The sequence below is a fragment of the Gadus macrocephalus genome, chromosome 4, assembly GCF_031168955.1.
Source record: "Gadus macrocephalus chromosome 4, ASM3116895v1".
NCBI classification, from domain to species: Eukaryota; Metazoa; Chordata; class Actinopteri; order Gadiformes; family Gadidae; genus Gadus; species Gadus macrocephalus.
In genome coordinates, this window is record NC_082385.1 from 27779566 (window position 1) to 27796095 (window position 16530).

The 16530-nt window shown below is 43.7% G+C and overlaps 2 pseudogenes; both read left to right on the plus strand.

Moving 5' to 3' along the window:
• Window positions 1-16530, plus strand: part of LOC132456607 (zinc finger protein 729-like) — a 353266-nt pseudogene that overhangs the window by 101656 nt on the left and 235080 nt on the right.
• On the plus strand, window positions 8241-16263 carry LOC132456608 (zinc finger protein 431-like; annotated as a pseudogene).

A 16530-nucleotide genomic window follows, 5' to 3' on the forward strand; every position in this document is an offset into this window, starting at 1 on the left:
GGGAGATCTGTCAAATTGCAACAATTGGAGAGGAATCATGTTGCTACCAGTCACCAGTAAAGTCCTAAGTCGAATCATTCTAAATCGACTAAGTGACACAATTGACCATTACCTTCGAAAAGAACAGGCAGGGTTCAGAAAGGGAAGATCCTGTGCAGAACATATATTCACACTGCGACAGATAATTGAACAGAGCAATGAATGGAGGGCAACCATCTACATTAACTTCATTGACTTTGCTAAAGCATTTGACAGCATCAACAGAACAGCACTGTGGAAAATTCTAAGTCATTATGGAATTCCCAACAAAATCATCTCTATAATCAAGATGCTATACAGAGACTTTGGTGCCAAAGTTATCTGTGGATCCAATCTCACTGAAGAATTCATTATAAAAACAGGAGTCAAGCAAGGCTGTTTGCTATCCCCACTACTTTTCTCACTTTGCATAGACTGGCTTATGAAAGAAACAAAGGGAAACAACAAAAGAGGAATATCGTGGACATTCACAGAAACTCTGGAGGACATTGATTTTGCAGATGATATTGCTTTGTTAGCCCATCGCCAAAAGGACATCCAAGGCAAAACAGAAGACTTAGCAACATATGGCAAACAGATTGGGCTAAATATCAACAGTGACAAGACTAAAGTCATGAAAATAAACTCAAAATCCAACCAGCCGCTCACCATCAATAACATGAACGTGGAAGAGGTGCAGGCATTCACCTATTTAGGTAGTAAAATAACAACAGATGGAGATTCAGGGGCAGATGTCCAGGACAGGATCAATAAGGCTAGGGGAGCGTTTGCAGCACTAAGAAAAATATGGAAGACTTCAAAGATCAGCATAAAGACAAAGCTGAGGATATTCAAGAGCAACGTCCTCGGGGTTCTCCTGTATGGAGCAGAATCATGGAAAGTGACACAGACCATCTGCCACAAGCTAGACGTATTCCAGACTCGAAGCCTTAGGAGGATACTGGGAATATTTTGGCCTAGGACAATCTCAAATGAAGACCTCTACAGTAGAACAGACATGAGACCCCTGTCAAATGTTATCAAAAACAGAAGGTGGATGTGGATCGGACATGTGTGCAGAATGGACCCAAGCGCTATCCCAAGGGTGGCCATGAGATGGACACCACCTGGGACAAGAAAACAAGGCCGACCAAAAGAGACATGGAGAAGATCTGTGGAGAAGGAGATGAAACAACTGGGATGGTCCTGGGGCCAAGTGCAACATTGGGCAACAGACAGGCAGCATTGGCGTTCGTTGGTGAAGACCTTATGTGCTACCAAGCACGAAGAGGACTAACTAACTTTATTAGAACACGGGCTGTGGTGGGACAAGTAATTTTGTTGAACAGTTTACTCAAAGGGTTTTATTTCAGTGAACAATGCAGACGATTATGCTGAGCATGTGCATGTAGAGAAGAACATCTGGTTATAAGCAGTACCAGGGTCTTTTCTGCCTTGCATTCTTAAAATGAGTTTCTTGACTTGCAGCAGTTATAGGTCTGTGGTTAGTCAGCTACTCTGATCATGGGAAAGCCACAACGTTGAAGTGACTGTAGTACAGAGCGGGTGGGATGCACGGGGCGGATCATTCTGCACATGCGTTAATTGCGATAAAAAAAAAAAACTTAAACTTAAAGCATGCCCCCGGTGTGTTTGACAGTTAACATGGGGGCTGAGAAGGTGGTCTAAATAAATGATAGATTGCGCTGAAAAACGATAGCGCTCGGGAAGAAAATTATCAGGAAAATAAATTATATCCAACCGGGGTCTTAATAATCGTTCCTCACGGAGATTCCTTCTGAGGATCGCAGCCTCTACGTCCACAGGCTCTCGTAGAAAAGGACATGCCATTTCTAACACTTCCTTCTGTCGGAGAGCTGCCTTCAGCCTTATTGTAAAACAAACTCAGAGTAGGTCTAACCACCTCCCGAGCAGGTTAGACCCACGGCGTATGTTGCCGCAGCAACTAACTCTCGGTTCAACCCTGTCTCGTCAAAATTACGTTCCCAGAAAACTATTCGGCATTCTCAATTACGTTTGTCATAAAACGTATTTTGCCCGCGATTACGTTTTATTGAACGTATTGCAAATACGTTCGTCCTCAGCCTATTTTTTGCCATTTATTAATCTCTAGGATTATGTTTGGTTGAAACGTATCCCAGATAGGTTAAATGTCAACGTATAGCACATTATTGTCATTAAGGCATATCTTCCTTTCAGGGAACGTTTCATTTAACGTATTTTGTCTGAAAAACGTATCTTGGCCGTGAATACGTTTTATTGAACATATCGCAAATACGTTCGTTGTCAGCCTATTGTTTTGCCATTTATTAACCTCTAGGATTATGTTTGGTTGAAACATATCCCAGATAGGTTAAATGTCAACGTATAGCACATTATTGTCATTAAGGCATATCTCCCTTTCAGGGAACGTTTCATTTAACGTATTTTGTCTGAAAAACGTATCTTGGCTGTGGATACGTGTTATTGAACATATCGCAAATACGTTCGTTGTCAACCTATTTTTTGCCATTCATTTACCTCTAGGATTATGTTTGGTTGAAACGTATCCCTATGTTAAATGTCAATGTATAGCACATTATTGTGATCAAGGCATATTTCCCTTTCGGGAAACGTTTAATTTAACGTTATTTTGTCCCTGATTACGTCTTATTGAACATATTGCAAATAGGTTCGTTTCAACATTTTTGTTGTTATTCATTTAAGCTACCTCTCGGATTACATAGGCTACATTTAATTGAAACGTATCCTTAATAGGCTACGTTAAATTTCGATAACACATTATTGTCAGTATATGGGCATAGGCCTACCTCTCGGGGAAGCGTATGTTTGATTGTAATGTTAATAGTCCAACGTTATATCAACATGTCACAAGAGGAGAAATTATAGCTGCTGACGGGGTAACTGTAGGAGCGGGGGTTGCTTTGTTGATTTCTTTATCTAGGCAGGGCTATAGCTGTGGTCAAAGCGGGAAGTGTGCATTGTCTGGGCGGCTGCCTGAACTGAGCTGCAGGAAATTATGTTCACATGTTTCTTCATTCATTCATGAAGGCTATACCGGTGAACGGTGACGTCAGACTCACGCACACCTACAAACCAATCAATGTCCAGTATCAGCCTGTCCTCTCGGAAAATATGACCACGTAGGTGGTTTGTTCCGCCACAGATTACGACCCATTGGAATTTATCCAAAACGAGCGAGGTAATAGGATATTTTTCCGTGAAATGGCGGACAATAGGATATTTTAGTATTTGGATTTGATAGTTATGACGAAGAATATTTTAGCTCTCGACAGAAAAATATGGTTGCTATGGACGCTGAAAACAGCAGCTCGCATGCCGTTTAAATCATGGCTATAAAACATTTTTCTTTGCTGATTATGCTATTTTACGTAACCGTGTAACGATATTTAATTTAACAACTTTAAAACAACTTTAAGCCCGGAAGGAAAAGATAATTCACCGCCGGAAGTCGGGAAGGCCCATGCAAGTGAACGGAGCGTTCCACGGCATTGAGAAGAGCCGTTTAGTAAATAAATAAATACATTTATTTATTTATTTATTATACGGAGAACACCAGACTTCCTCGAGGTAACAAGAATGGTTGATTAAATTCAAGATGGGAGAATGGCGATAGGGTGGCGCACGGTCCATGGCCTTGCGTCTGAATTTCATTCATAGAATTACCGAGTTGATGGTCAATGGTCAGATACAGATCTTGTTATAACGATAATTGAATAAAAGCTATGGTCAACTTATAATATTATAACTAAAATAATTATATGTATATATAGAGAGAGAGAGAGAGAGAGAGAGAGAGAGAGAGAGAGAGAGAGAGAGAGAGAGAGAGAGAGAGAGAGAGAGAGAGAATGAGAATGTATATTTTAATATTTAATGAAGGAAATAAAATGAAGGCTTTAAACATGTGACATGCCTACGTTTTTTTGCCATGTGACAAAAAACGCGTCACGTCACTCTTACGTTCGCTAAGGTTGTTGTTATTAGCCCCCTCTGCTCGCAACCCTTTCTCATCAAAATTACGCTCCCAGAGAACTATTCGGCATTCTCAATTACGTTTGTCTAAAAAACGTATTTTGTCCGTGATTACGTTTTATTGAACATATTGTAATGACCTCGCCGGTGACATAACGATGTCGAGTCATTAGTAATTGAAGGAACTTATAATGAACCAAAACCAGGTCACTGAAACCCGTAACCAACGGCAGAAATCCCACCCAAAACAAACCCCGGTTACCCCGGCAACCCCCAACACAGTCTCACTCACGTGCAGGCCCCCACCCTCGTGTTCTTCCAAGGCCCTCCCCCAGCTGACCTCATGATTCGCCCCCACATTGATTGACAAGAAGAACATTACAATACATGCACACAGAACAACTGGCATAACGAACGACGAAATACAATGAAACACATATCACACAAACTATTTAACTGTCCCAGGGTCGCTACAATATCGTGAATACGAATTCGTTCTCAGCCTATTTTTGCCATTTATTTACCGTGTTACTATGGCAGAATAAAGAATAAATTCATGCATTATCATTCAACTTGAACATGTGTTTTTACAGTATAGAGTGGTGGAGAGGGATGACGTATGTTGGCAAACCCGGAAGAGAGCGTCGCCGGTTCCCTTGACAAAAAGTCAACGGGTTTTCCATTGGATTTTGGATTATTGCAGAAAAATCCTCAACTCCTCAAAAACGGAAAATAAATAAATAAAAATAACCGTGCTCCAAAGAACGAAGTGTAAACCAATGCATTCTGAATGGGAGTGTTTCTCCGATTTTTCCATGCTACACAACGAAATGTAAACCCATGCAAATAAAGACTTCATGGTCATAATAATTTAAATATCATTAATCTACTACTGAGTGTGTAGGGAGGTATTCTATTTTTTTCAACGGGGCTGAATCCACTCACTTGACCGTCATGGTTGCTATGGTGGTTGCTATCGACCGCCCCCTCTAATACTCGTGGCTCTAAAAACCACGCGGCAAAGGAGCTGCAGTCAATTGGGTTGTTTTTGTCGTAAACTGGGGTCCGATGGTTGAAAAATAGACAGATATTCCAAGGTATCCTTAAAAGGCAGCTTGGATGTGTTTTATTTTCTGCAGTTTAGACTCCTTCTATAACTAATTTTTGAAAGCAAAACACCAAGCTCATTGATTTAACAAGGGAGGGTTATTTGAAACAATGTATTAAATAAATATTTGTGAGAGGTCATTCCTTCTCCTGATTTTACTTCCTATTTATGTCTAGGGTAAACCCCTACTGTCCACAAGCATCCCCCCCTCCCCATATGGATTTGGAGAATTGTTGCCACGTCCCAGTGGTGGAGGTATCATATATATATGAAAGAGTGCATTCAATTATAGCCTACTACAATGATCAATTAGGAGGCCGAAGCCCTAAAGGAAGTGATGCAATAGGTGACTGAGTCGACAACATTTAAGTAAGCTGTATAGGGTCTCTTATATATCAAAGGGGGTCTCAAAGGACACATACGCTTCAACCTGTGGCTCCAGCACTACAGGAAATGACTCAGCAAGTGCTCCATCTCGTTGCAACTCACCCAGCGGCTCGCTTGCAAGATTTTGGCCTGAAGTTCTTCCCAGACCTACACCCTAGCCATCCAACATGCATATCTGAGAATCAGGCCTCTCTTTAATAATGACAAAAAGTTATGAGAGAAACACACATTAACTTTTTGTTATCTCATAAGCGGCGTGGTGCCGGCTCCTTTTGACCTTTTGACCCCCGACTTCAAAAACGTGGCCACAGGCCAGCTGTGTCTACACACCTTTAGCCACAAATGTACACCTCTATCCCACAAAAAATGGGGACTAGAAACTAACCTCTATCTTATGTACATTTACTGTACTGTTGGAGGTCACGCCCCTTTGCCGACCTTTTCGAGATAGCTAGGGATGCTAAAATGTTTACACACATTTCCCGGGGCCCCGTGAACGACATATCCGAGATTTGGAGTTCTAGCCCTCAGAGAAAAAAAGTTTTCCCAAATGGAGTGTCATTTGGACAAAGCCCCTCAGAAGTGTAGCCTGCAAGACCTAATGGTTCAGAATGTGGTGGAAAAACAGTTTTTGAGATAGGAAGGTCCTACCGCCCTGAAATTTTAATACCTTATTCAAGGGCCTAACTGGGACCTCCGCACCGAAACTTGGCCCGGTCGGACCCCGAGGGCAGGAAGGGGGGGCCTGCCCTCGGGGTCTGACCGGGCCAAGTTTCGGTGCGGAGGTCCCAGTTAGGCCCTAGAATAAGGTATTAAAATTAACATATGTAAATTTAAATTTACATATGTGGCCTACTGGATACAAACGCAGCGCGGGAGTCAGATGAGGTCAGGAACATATGGCCGTCCCGTTGCTAGAACACGGCAGCGCCAAACATTTCACTGACTACTGCTTCCTCAACTTGGGCCAATACAGAGCTGGACTTGCTCAACGTCTGAGAATCAAGTCTGGATCAGTACCAACTCTCCTCGGCTCAGCTACAAACCTCGAAAAAGTAAGTTAACTAACGCCATATCATTGTGTTGCTTTACTGTAAATGGTTACCTTGTTAGCATTATAATGTTGCTTTAGCATTAACGCAACAGCTAACAGCCAAGTTATTGTCGCTAATGTTAAGGTAGATAGCATCAGTTATGTGTGTAAATACCATGGACCTATTATAGAGAAAGGACAGTGGACTAATACATGGCCGCCCATTCATTCCTATAAATACACACACTGTAAGTCGAGTGTGCATCTAATCAAGCATGGGGCATCACACGAGAATGGGCACAATTCAACAAAGGGGGTACAGGCACTGATCTCTGCTGCTTGGATACCAAGGGAATGCAATGTTTTACAATGTCTGCTCACCATACAACAAATGAATACAACTGTATTCTACCGGCCACTGGACCGCAGTAGTTGTAGCGTTTTACTGATGAGGAGATTGACCTGTTAAACTCATCCTAAATACATATGGTGCGTTCCTAGGAACCCGTGTTTTCGCACCCTTCTACCCTCTTGTACTCCCAGTTATAGCTGGTTATTTTCGGGCAAAAAAGTGTACCTGGAACACACTATTATAGGCATGTTTTCCCCTTCACACCTGATTCAAATCAAAGGGTTATTAGCTGATTTCTGCAGAGCTTGATGTCATGGTATTGAGTAAGTGAGATGAACTATAAAATATGTAAACAAATCAAGGATGTAATATCATTTCATGCAACTCATTTTAAGTATTAGGCTAATGTAATTCACTAAACATGCTTCTTATATCTTCTTACAACTTGCACCTGGAATACATACAAGGTAAAAAATGGAGTACTGATTTTTCTTTGTTGTCTCTACGCAGGCCAGCTCATCAAGTGCTTACATTCAGCAGCTTCTCTCAAGGGATGTTGCCTGCCAGACAGAAAACCTGGAAACGCATATTTGTAGGCACAAAGCTATCCTTAAAGTCTATGCAGCCCCATTTTAAAAGTGAAGGTGTGTACATTACTCAGTATTTTTTTTTCTTTGATTTGGTAGATTCTAGGCAGCATAAATTCTAGGCTGATGCTAGATTCTTCCTGCGTTAAAAAGCATGGTCCTCGTTGGAAAGGCATCATGACCAGCGCCCTGCTAAAACACGAGTCAAACTTGGGAGTTGCATTTCAAAGATGGAATCAGTCAAGAGCCCAGAAGGGTTTCAAGACATATGCCACATGAGCTGGTTTATCATTCTCAAACATCACTGAAATCATAATGTATGAATGTTAGCTGATCAGCTTAGAGGGAAGGAGAAGTTGTTGCTTTTTAACACTGTCGAAATATAATTATTGCGCTTGTCTCGCATGTCATATTGTGATCAGATCACTTTGCGCTGGTGTTCGTTGAGTTTCCTTAACCTGGCCAACCACTTGAGCTTTGAGTCTAGGGAGGAGGGTGCTGGAGGAGACGTCCCTCTCCAAAACTGTCAATCTTTGTCAGCAGTACACATTTTAAACCCTCTGTGTCAATGTTGCATACATTTAAAGAGTTTCTTTAACTTGTACCGATACACAATGCCTCCCTTTAATGCAAATAATGTATCAAAACAATTACTTTTTCCTTTTTTTCTCCCTCTGCAGAAGACTGCGATGCCTTTGGAGACCGTAGCACTCAGAGATTCTGGGTGAGGATGCCCCTGGCTCCTCCCACATGTCAAGTCACAGCGGGGAGCTGCGCATCCTGAGCGTCTACGGACAAGGGGAGGGCCCTCTGGCGGTGGACGGCCATGACACCCTCTTTGCCGCGTCAGAACCGGAGGCCTTGAGCTCGCCGTCCGCAGACCACAGCGTGGCCAAGAGCCTGAACTGCAGCGTGAGGCTCGTCCGCCTTGAGGAGCTGACTGGGCATCAGGGCGGCCGCAAGGGCCGGCCCGGTGTCTTGTGTGGAAAGGCTATTCCCAACGATGCCAATATGATCGTCCACATGAGGACTCACTCCGGGGAGAAGCCCTACAAGTGTGACCAATGCATGAAGTGCTTCAGTCTGAAAGGCACCTTGAAGATCCACCTGAGGACTCACTCCGGGGAGAAGCCCTACAGGTGTGACCAATGCAAGAAGTGCTTCAGTCAGAAAGGCCAGCTGAAGACCCACATGAGGACTCAATCTGGGGAGAAGCCCTACAAGTGTGACCAATGCACGAAGGGCTTCAGTCGGAAATGCACCCTGAAGATCCACATGAGGCGTCACTCCGGGGAGAAGCCCTACAGGTGTGACCAATGCACATAGCGCTTCAGGGATAGCTCCCCCCTGAATATCCACATGAGGACTCACTCCGGGGAGAAGCCCTACCAGTGTGACCAATGCAAGAAACGCTTCAGTGTAAGTGGACACCTGAAGCTCCACATGATGACTCACTCTGGGGAGAAGCCCTACAAGTGTGACCAATGCACGAAGAGCTTCAGTCAAAAAGGCCACCTGAAGATCCACCTGAGGACTCACTCTGGGGAGAAGCCCTGCGTGTGTCTGCAGTGCAACGCCAGCTACAGCGACCCAAGCAGTTTGCGTGTGCACATGCTCAAGCACACTTTGGCACGGGGTAACGGGACGCTTTGATTGAGACCTCTGTCTGGTATTGGTTTAAATTACTGCTTTTAGTTTTTCTTTTCATCACGATTCAACGCTTTCAACTTTTGATTCGCTTTTTGTTTATATTAATTGATGTCCGTGTTGAATAACTTATTTCAAGGATACTTCTGACAGCAAAATATTTTATTGAATGTAGAGCTTGATCAGGGGAAGATACAGGCAGCAAAGTTACCAAGCATACAGTCAATGAGACGATGGGTGTACATGATTCTTGTAGGAAACGTTGACATCGTGGGTAAATACAAAGGAAACAAAGGTCAGGGGGAGGGTCTTCATGGAGTTTAGGATTGGCCAGAGGAGAGACCAAGTTAAATTGCAATTCACAATATGGGTGAAGTGGACATTGCTGCAAGACGGTTAAAGGAATCTACACAACAAAGAAGTCTGTGGATTGGCCTGAGTATCAAACTTGGTGCCCACAGTTGCAAATGCAAACTATCTTAACACCTTTCATTTAGGGAGGGCTGAAGGTATCTCTAGGACCATGGGGAATGGATAGAAATTCATTGAAATTGACAAATTATTCAAACAGGGTTCATATAATTTGTATATTAAAGCTATGCTTGATATTGACACAACATTGTCATTACCGTTATCTTTGTTATTACAAAAAGCCTGCAAAGTTCACTTGTGAAATAGACTGCGATTGAACCGCACATTATACATGATTGTGTTCATTCCACTTACCTTTCCATTTTGTGCACTTAATGCTAACTACCAGGGACTTGCACAGGAATTTTGAGGGGCAGTTGCTCTGACCTGAAAAAAGAGCACCCCCCCCCCCCCAAAAAAAAAAAACTCACAGGCTATCTGAAGGACTGAGAATAACAGGGTCTTTATTAATATATTAATACAAATAAGTAAAACACTGAAATAACTACTACTAACGATAATGCAGAAAAACATGACTTGAAGAAGAAGAACATAACATGAACACAAACATAATTAAACAACATCCTATGAAGTCAAATTGACATTTTAAATGTCACACACTTGACCACACTGATTTCGGATTTCGGAGTGATGTGCTCCTCTTTGCTGCCTCCTTTAGTTGTCTCTCTCTCTCCTGAATCCTCCTCTTTTCACTGGGCATTTCGGCTTCACTTAACAATAACAAACAATACCCAAAATAGTGATAAGATTTAGGCATGAACCATTTTGAATGAAAGAATTCATTTGATGCATTACTTCCATCATTTATTCTTCTTGTTAAAACGAAATGTTAGAAACTAACTATCAGCAGACATGTAGCTTAGTTTGCCTACCAAAAAATGTGTAGACTATATGATAACGGGCTGCTTGTCTGCAAGCTAGCGAGCTGTCTGATTATTTAGGCTAAACGTTACGTGGCAAACTGAGCCTGGATTTATGAAGATTGTAATTCATTTCATAAAACGTGATGATGATTGCTTGTTTGTTATACATCTCAAATTCACCTTTTCCGAGAACATCAAGGCAGTCGTCTCACAGGTGCCGGTGTTCCGGTCGCATGCAGCGCTGCAGCTACGTAAAGCAGCTTTCACACGCCGCGCGGCAACTCACCCCCTCCATTCATTTCAACGGGGGAAGGGCGGCAGAGGGGAGGCGGCAAAAATTGATGGACTACCTTCACATCATTGGAGTATATCAAAGGATTTAAAGTTTAGGGGGAAATGACAAACAGTGGGGGGCAGTAATACGCCATAGCTGCGTCAAGGCTGCCTAAATAAAAGAAGAAGAAGAAGAAGAAGAAGAAGAAGAAGAAGAAGAAGAAGTTACGTCTCCTACTACAAGTTCCGCCCACTACAAGTTACGCCTCCGTCTTGCAGGACGCAGACAGACCCTACTCTACGATCGTGTACACGTAGTTCTTTCCTTGAGAGACACCATGGCTCGCAAACGAGCGAAGCATAGCAGTTGCTTAGTGTTTGGATGTACAAATAAACACAAAAGTCTATATGTTGTTCCTTCCTCCGAGCCGCTGAAGAACCAGTGGGTTCATTTTATTGTCTCTGGAAATGCGCGAGTCTGTGCCAAACATTTCACTGAGGACTGCTTCCTCAACTTGGGCCAATACAGAGCTGGACTTGCTCAACGTCTGAGAATCAAGTCTGGATCAGTACCAACTCTCCTCGGCTCAGCTACAAACCTCGAAAAGGTAAGTTAACTAACGCCACATCATTGTGTTGCTTTACTGTATATTGTTCCGTTGTTGCCATTATAATGTTGCTTTAGCATTAGCGCTACAGCTAACAGCCAAGTTACTGTCGCTAATGCTACGGTAGATAGCATCAGTTATGTGTGTAAATACCATGGACCTATAAGAAAGGACAGCGGACTAAATCATGGCCGCTGTAGCACCCAATTTGGTTCCCCCCCAGTCCCTGTTCCCCCTTACGCTGATTTACTGATGAGCCGTGCGTAGTTGCTATGTTACCGTACGTACTTGAGGAAGAAACGCAAATCGAAAACAGCTGGATGAACGGAAAGCGAAATGGGACAAACCTCACACCATGCTGTGCGGCAGTAGTCGTCTGCTACGTTGGTTTTAGCGTCACAACACACGTTGGTTTTAGCGTCACAACACAACTATAACACACACACGTTATTCATGAAGGTATTTGTTAGACCATTCATTGTCAATCTTTGCAAAGGAATACGATTAAAGGACAAAAATAGGGGAAACCATCTCCATCAATAATGTATTTATTACGGCTGGACAAAGATTACAAGTTTTAATCGCATCGCTTGGTGAGACAACTCGCGATTAATCACACTTTTATCCACTCCAATTTAAGTTGAATGAGATATCAAATTGAATGACACATTATCATTTATACCGAATGAACTTATCAATAACGTGGCCACGTTTTCTTGAGGGAGTTTTATTGAGTCACCCAGTGTGGTTTGAATATGACAATTACGGAACACTATTATAAGCATGTTTTCTCCTTCACACCTGATTCAAATCAAAGGGTTATTAGCAGATTTCTGCAGAGCTTTATGTCATGGTATTGATTTGATGAGATGAACTATAAAATATGTAAACAAATCAAGGATGTAATATCATTTCATATAACTAATTTTAAGTATTAGGCTAATGTAATTCACTAAACATGCTTATCTTATATCTTCTTACAACTTGCACCTGGAATATATACAATGTAATAAATTGAGTACTGATTTAACTTTGTTGCCTCTACGCAGGCCAACTCATCAAGTGCTTACATTCAGCAGCTTCTCTCAAGGGATGTTGCCTGCCAGACAGACCACCTGGAAACACATACTGTAGGCACACAGCTATCCTTAAAGACTTCGCGGCCCCATTTTAAAAGTGAAGGTATGTACTTTCTACATTGAGTATTTTTTCCCTTGATGTAGTAGATTCTAGGCTGATGCTAGATTCTACCTGCACTAAAAAGCCTGGTCCTCTTTGAAAAAGCATCATGCCCAGCGCCCTGCTAAAAGTTATACTTGGAGTTGCAATTCAAAGATGGAATCAGTCAAGAGCCCAGAAGGGTTCAAAATGTATAAATGTTAGCTGAGCAGCTTACAGGGAAGGACCCGTTGTTGCTTTTTAGTGTCAAAATAGAATTATTGCGCTTGCCTCGCATGTCATGTGGTGCTCAGATCATTTTGCGCTGGTGTTCATTGAGTGTCCTTAACCTGGCCAACCACTTGAGCTTTGAGTCTAGGGAGGAGGGTGCTGGAGGAGACGTCCCTCTCCAAAACTGTGAATCTTTGTCAGCAGTACACATTTTAAACCCTCTGTGTCAATGTTGCATACATTTAAAGAGTTTCTTTCACGTGTACAAATACACAATGCCTCCCTTTATGCAATATCTAAATGTAATAGGGATGGGCGTGAGGAATCGATTACTCGAGTACTCCTCGTTACAAATGAACTCGGTAGTTAACAGGCAAACTCGAGTTTGCATATACACACAAAAACAAAGTTTTCTGAAGCAAATGTATCAATTTTATGTGCGGCGCCACTAACGCATTCCGTCGGTAAAAAACAAATGAAATGTATCAAATTTCAGTGGGGCGCGTGCCGTGCCGCGTGCAGGCGCGCCAGAATTCAAAAAGTTAAGAGATGGCGGTTAAAGCAAAGCGCAGCGAAGATTTGAAATACTTTAAAGAAATAGGAGATCATAAGGTGAAATGTAAAATATGCCAAGCGAAATCGAGCTACCAGAGTACTACAAGTACTATGCGGCCGGCAACATATGCTCCTGAAACACAATGGTGAGTTCGGGAAAGCAGACCCGCAGCAACCAAGTGTGTCGGCTATTTTCACCACCGCAAGACGCAGCTGTAATCCCGGGCGGCCGTGTAGAGAAGATCACAATGCTGAGTATTTCTATAGTCCATTTGCTGACGTTTTATTTGCAGCTTTAAATTATTTGCAATGGTTAGGCTACTTGTTTCGTTTTTGTTTTTTTTAAACCGTTACAGGCCTTGGTTCGACATGATTTAAATTGTGAGACGCATATTTATTTTTGTAATGAAAATGTGTTTTGAACGTTTGCAAAAATAAATGATGAGAACTCTGATAACTCTGACTGTTTTGATCGAGAATAAGCATTATGTTTGGTTGGTAATATTGCCGTTCATCATTAGGCCTATTCCTGCTGCAGATGCGTTGCATTCTAAAAATAGATTTGATTAAACGAGTACTCGATTGATCCTCGAGGAATTCCTTCGATCACTCGAGTTTGGAATTTACTACTCGTGCCGATCCCTAAAATGTAAATATACTTTTTCCTTTTTTTCTCCCTCTGCAGAAGACTGCGATGCCTTTGGAGACCGTAGCACTCAGCGTGGCGCCACCTCAGAGATTCTGGGTGTGGACGTCCCTGGCTCCTCCCACATGTCCAGTCGTAGCGAGGAACTGCTGGTGAGCAAAATAAAGAATTTGTTGGCATTTTTGCACTTGTAAATAGTTAATCTCGTTTTTGTCTATATTCAGATGTGAACTCATTCTTGCATGCGAGGGTCTTGAATCAAAAAAATAAATAGGCAGGCAAGACATTGAAATTGCAGGGCGCGCCAAGCCACGACCGAACCAGCTTGGCAGTGTGAAAGCGCCTAATCTGTCGGTAGTGGGGATTGACAACTATTCTGTGAAAATGAAAGAATATGTATTGTGTGTGTGTCCTTCTTTATGTGGAAAGCAGCAGACCCCAGACACCATTTCAATCAAGTTTGAAGAAGATATTGGTGGAGGCATGCCCGCCGTAGGTTAGTAATACACATTGCATCTATGCAAGAAAACAACCTTGATCAACTGAGAATGTACTTGAATCTGCCTTCTCAGCAGGAGCCTTTAACCCTTGACCATCCAAAGGGCGACAAGGAAAATGCATAATCAACAAATAGAAGTTAGAAAGAATGTCAAAATATAATTCTTGCAATACAAAAGTGTGTACAAAGTACATACTGAATACCTTTTGTGAAAATGATTAATTAAAAACATCACTTTCTCTCTTTCTCTGTTTTCCTCTCTGAAGAAGACAATGACATCAGAGACTGCAGCACGCAGCGCGGCGCCACCTTGGAGAGTCTGCGTGTGGACGCCCCTGGCTCCTCCCACATGTCAAGTCACAGCGGGGAGCTGCGCATCCTGAGCGTTTACGGACAAGGGGAGGGCCCACTGGCGGTGGACGGCCATGACACCCTCTTTGCCGCGTCAGAACTGGAGGCCTGGAGCTCGCTGTCCGCTGACCACAGCGTGGCCAAGAGCCTGAACTGCAGCGTGAGACTCGTCCGCCTTGAGGGGCTGACTGGGCATCAGGGCGGCCGCAAGGGCCGGCCCGGTGTCTTGTGTGGAAAGGTTATTCCCAACGATGCCAATATGATCGTCCACATGAGGACTCACTCCAGCGAGAATCCCTACAGGTGTGACCAATGCATGAAGTGCTTCAGTCAGAAAGGCCACCTGAATTGCCACATGAGAACTCACTCCGGCGAGAAGCCCTACAGGTGTGACCAATGCACAAAGCGCTTCAGTCATGGCTGCAACCTGAAGAACCACCTGAGGACTCACACCGGCGAGAAGCCCTACAGGTGTGACCAATGCCCGAAGTGCTTCAGTCTGAAAGACCACCTGAAGACCCACATGAGAACTCACTCCGGCGAGAAGCCCTACAAGTGTGACCAATGCACGAAGTGCTTCAGTCATGGCTGCAACCTGAAGAACCACCTGAGGACTCACACTGGCGAGAAGCCCTACAGGTGTGACCAATGCCCGAAGTGCTTCAGTCAGAAAGGCCCCCTGAAGCGCCACATGAGGACTCACTCTGGGGAGAAGCCCTACAAGTGTGACCAATGCACGAAGCGCTTCAGTCGGACAGGCACCCTGAAGATCCACCTGAGGACTCACTCTGGGGAGAAGCCCTACAAGTGTGACCAATGCACGAAGTGTTTCATTCAGAAAGGCCCCCTGAAGCGCCACATGAGGACTCACTCTGGGGAGAAGCCCTACAAGTGTGACCAATGCACGAAGCGCTTCAGTCAGAAAGGCCACCTGAAGATCCACCTGAGGACTCACTCCGAGGAGAAGCCCTACAAGTGTGACCAATGCACGAAGCGGTTCAGTCTGAAAGTCTACCTGAATAGCCACATGAGAACTCACTCCGGCGAGAAGCCCTACAAGTGTGACCAATGCATGAAGTGCTTCTGTCGTGGCGGCGACCTGAAGATCCACCTGAGGACTCACTCAGGGGTGAAGCCCTACAAGTGTGACCAATGCACGATGCGCTTCAGTCTGAAAGGCAGCCTGAAGATCGACCTGAGGACTCACTCTGGGTAGAAGCCCTACAAGTGTGACCAATGCACGATGCGCTTCAGTCTCAAAGGCACCCTGAAGAACCACATGAGGACTCACTCCGGTTAGAAGCCCTGCGCGTGTCTGCAGTGCAACGGCAGCTACAGCGACCCAAGCAATTTGAGTGTGCACATGCTCAAGCACACGGGCAATGGGGTGCTTTCACACAGGGTAACGGGGCGCTTTGATTGAGAGCTCTGTCCAGTATTTGTCGAAATTACTGCTTTTAGTTTTTCTTTTCATCATGATTAAACACTTTCCAGCTTTTGATTCGCTTTGTTTTGCTTTGTTTTAATTTTAGTAATTCATGTCTGTGTGATTAAGAACTTATTTCTCTGACTCTTCTAACAGCAAAATATTAGTGTGGGGGGACGTGCGACGTCTGGCCTGCAGGGGGAGTATGGGCAGGTTGGGAGAGCACCGGATTGGCTGGGGGGATTGGACCTGAGTGCGGGCAGGTGTCGGCACTCAGGCCAATCAGGGAATGTTTGTACTTATGTGCCTGCTTTTGTCTTGTAGTGAGGTGGGGAATCCAGG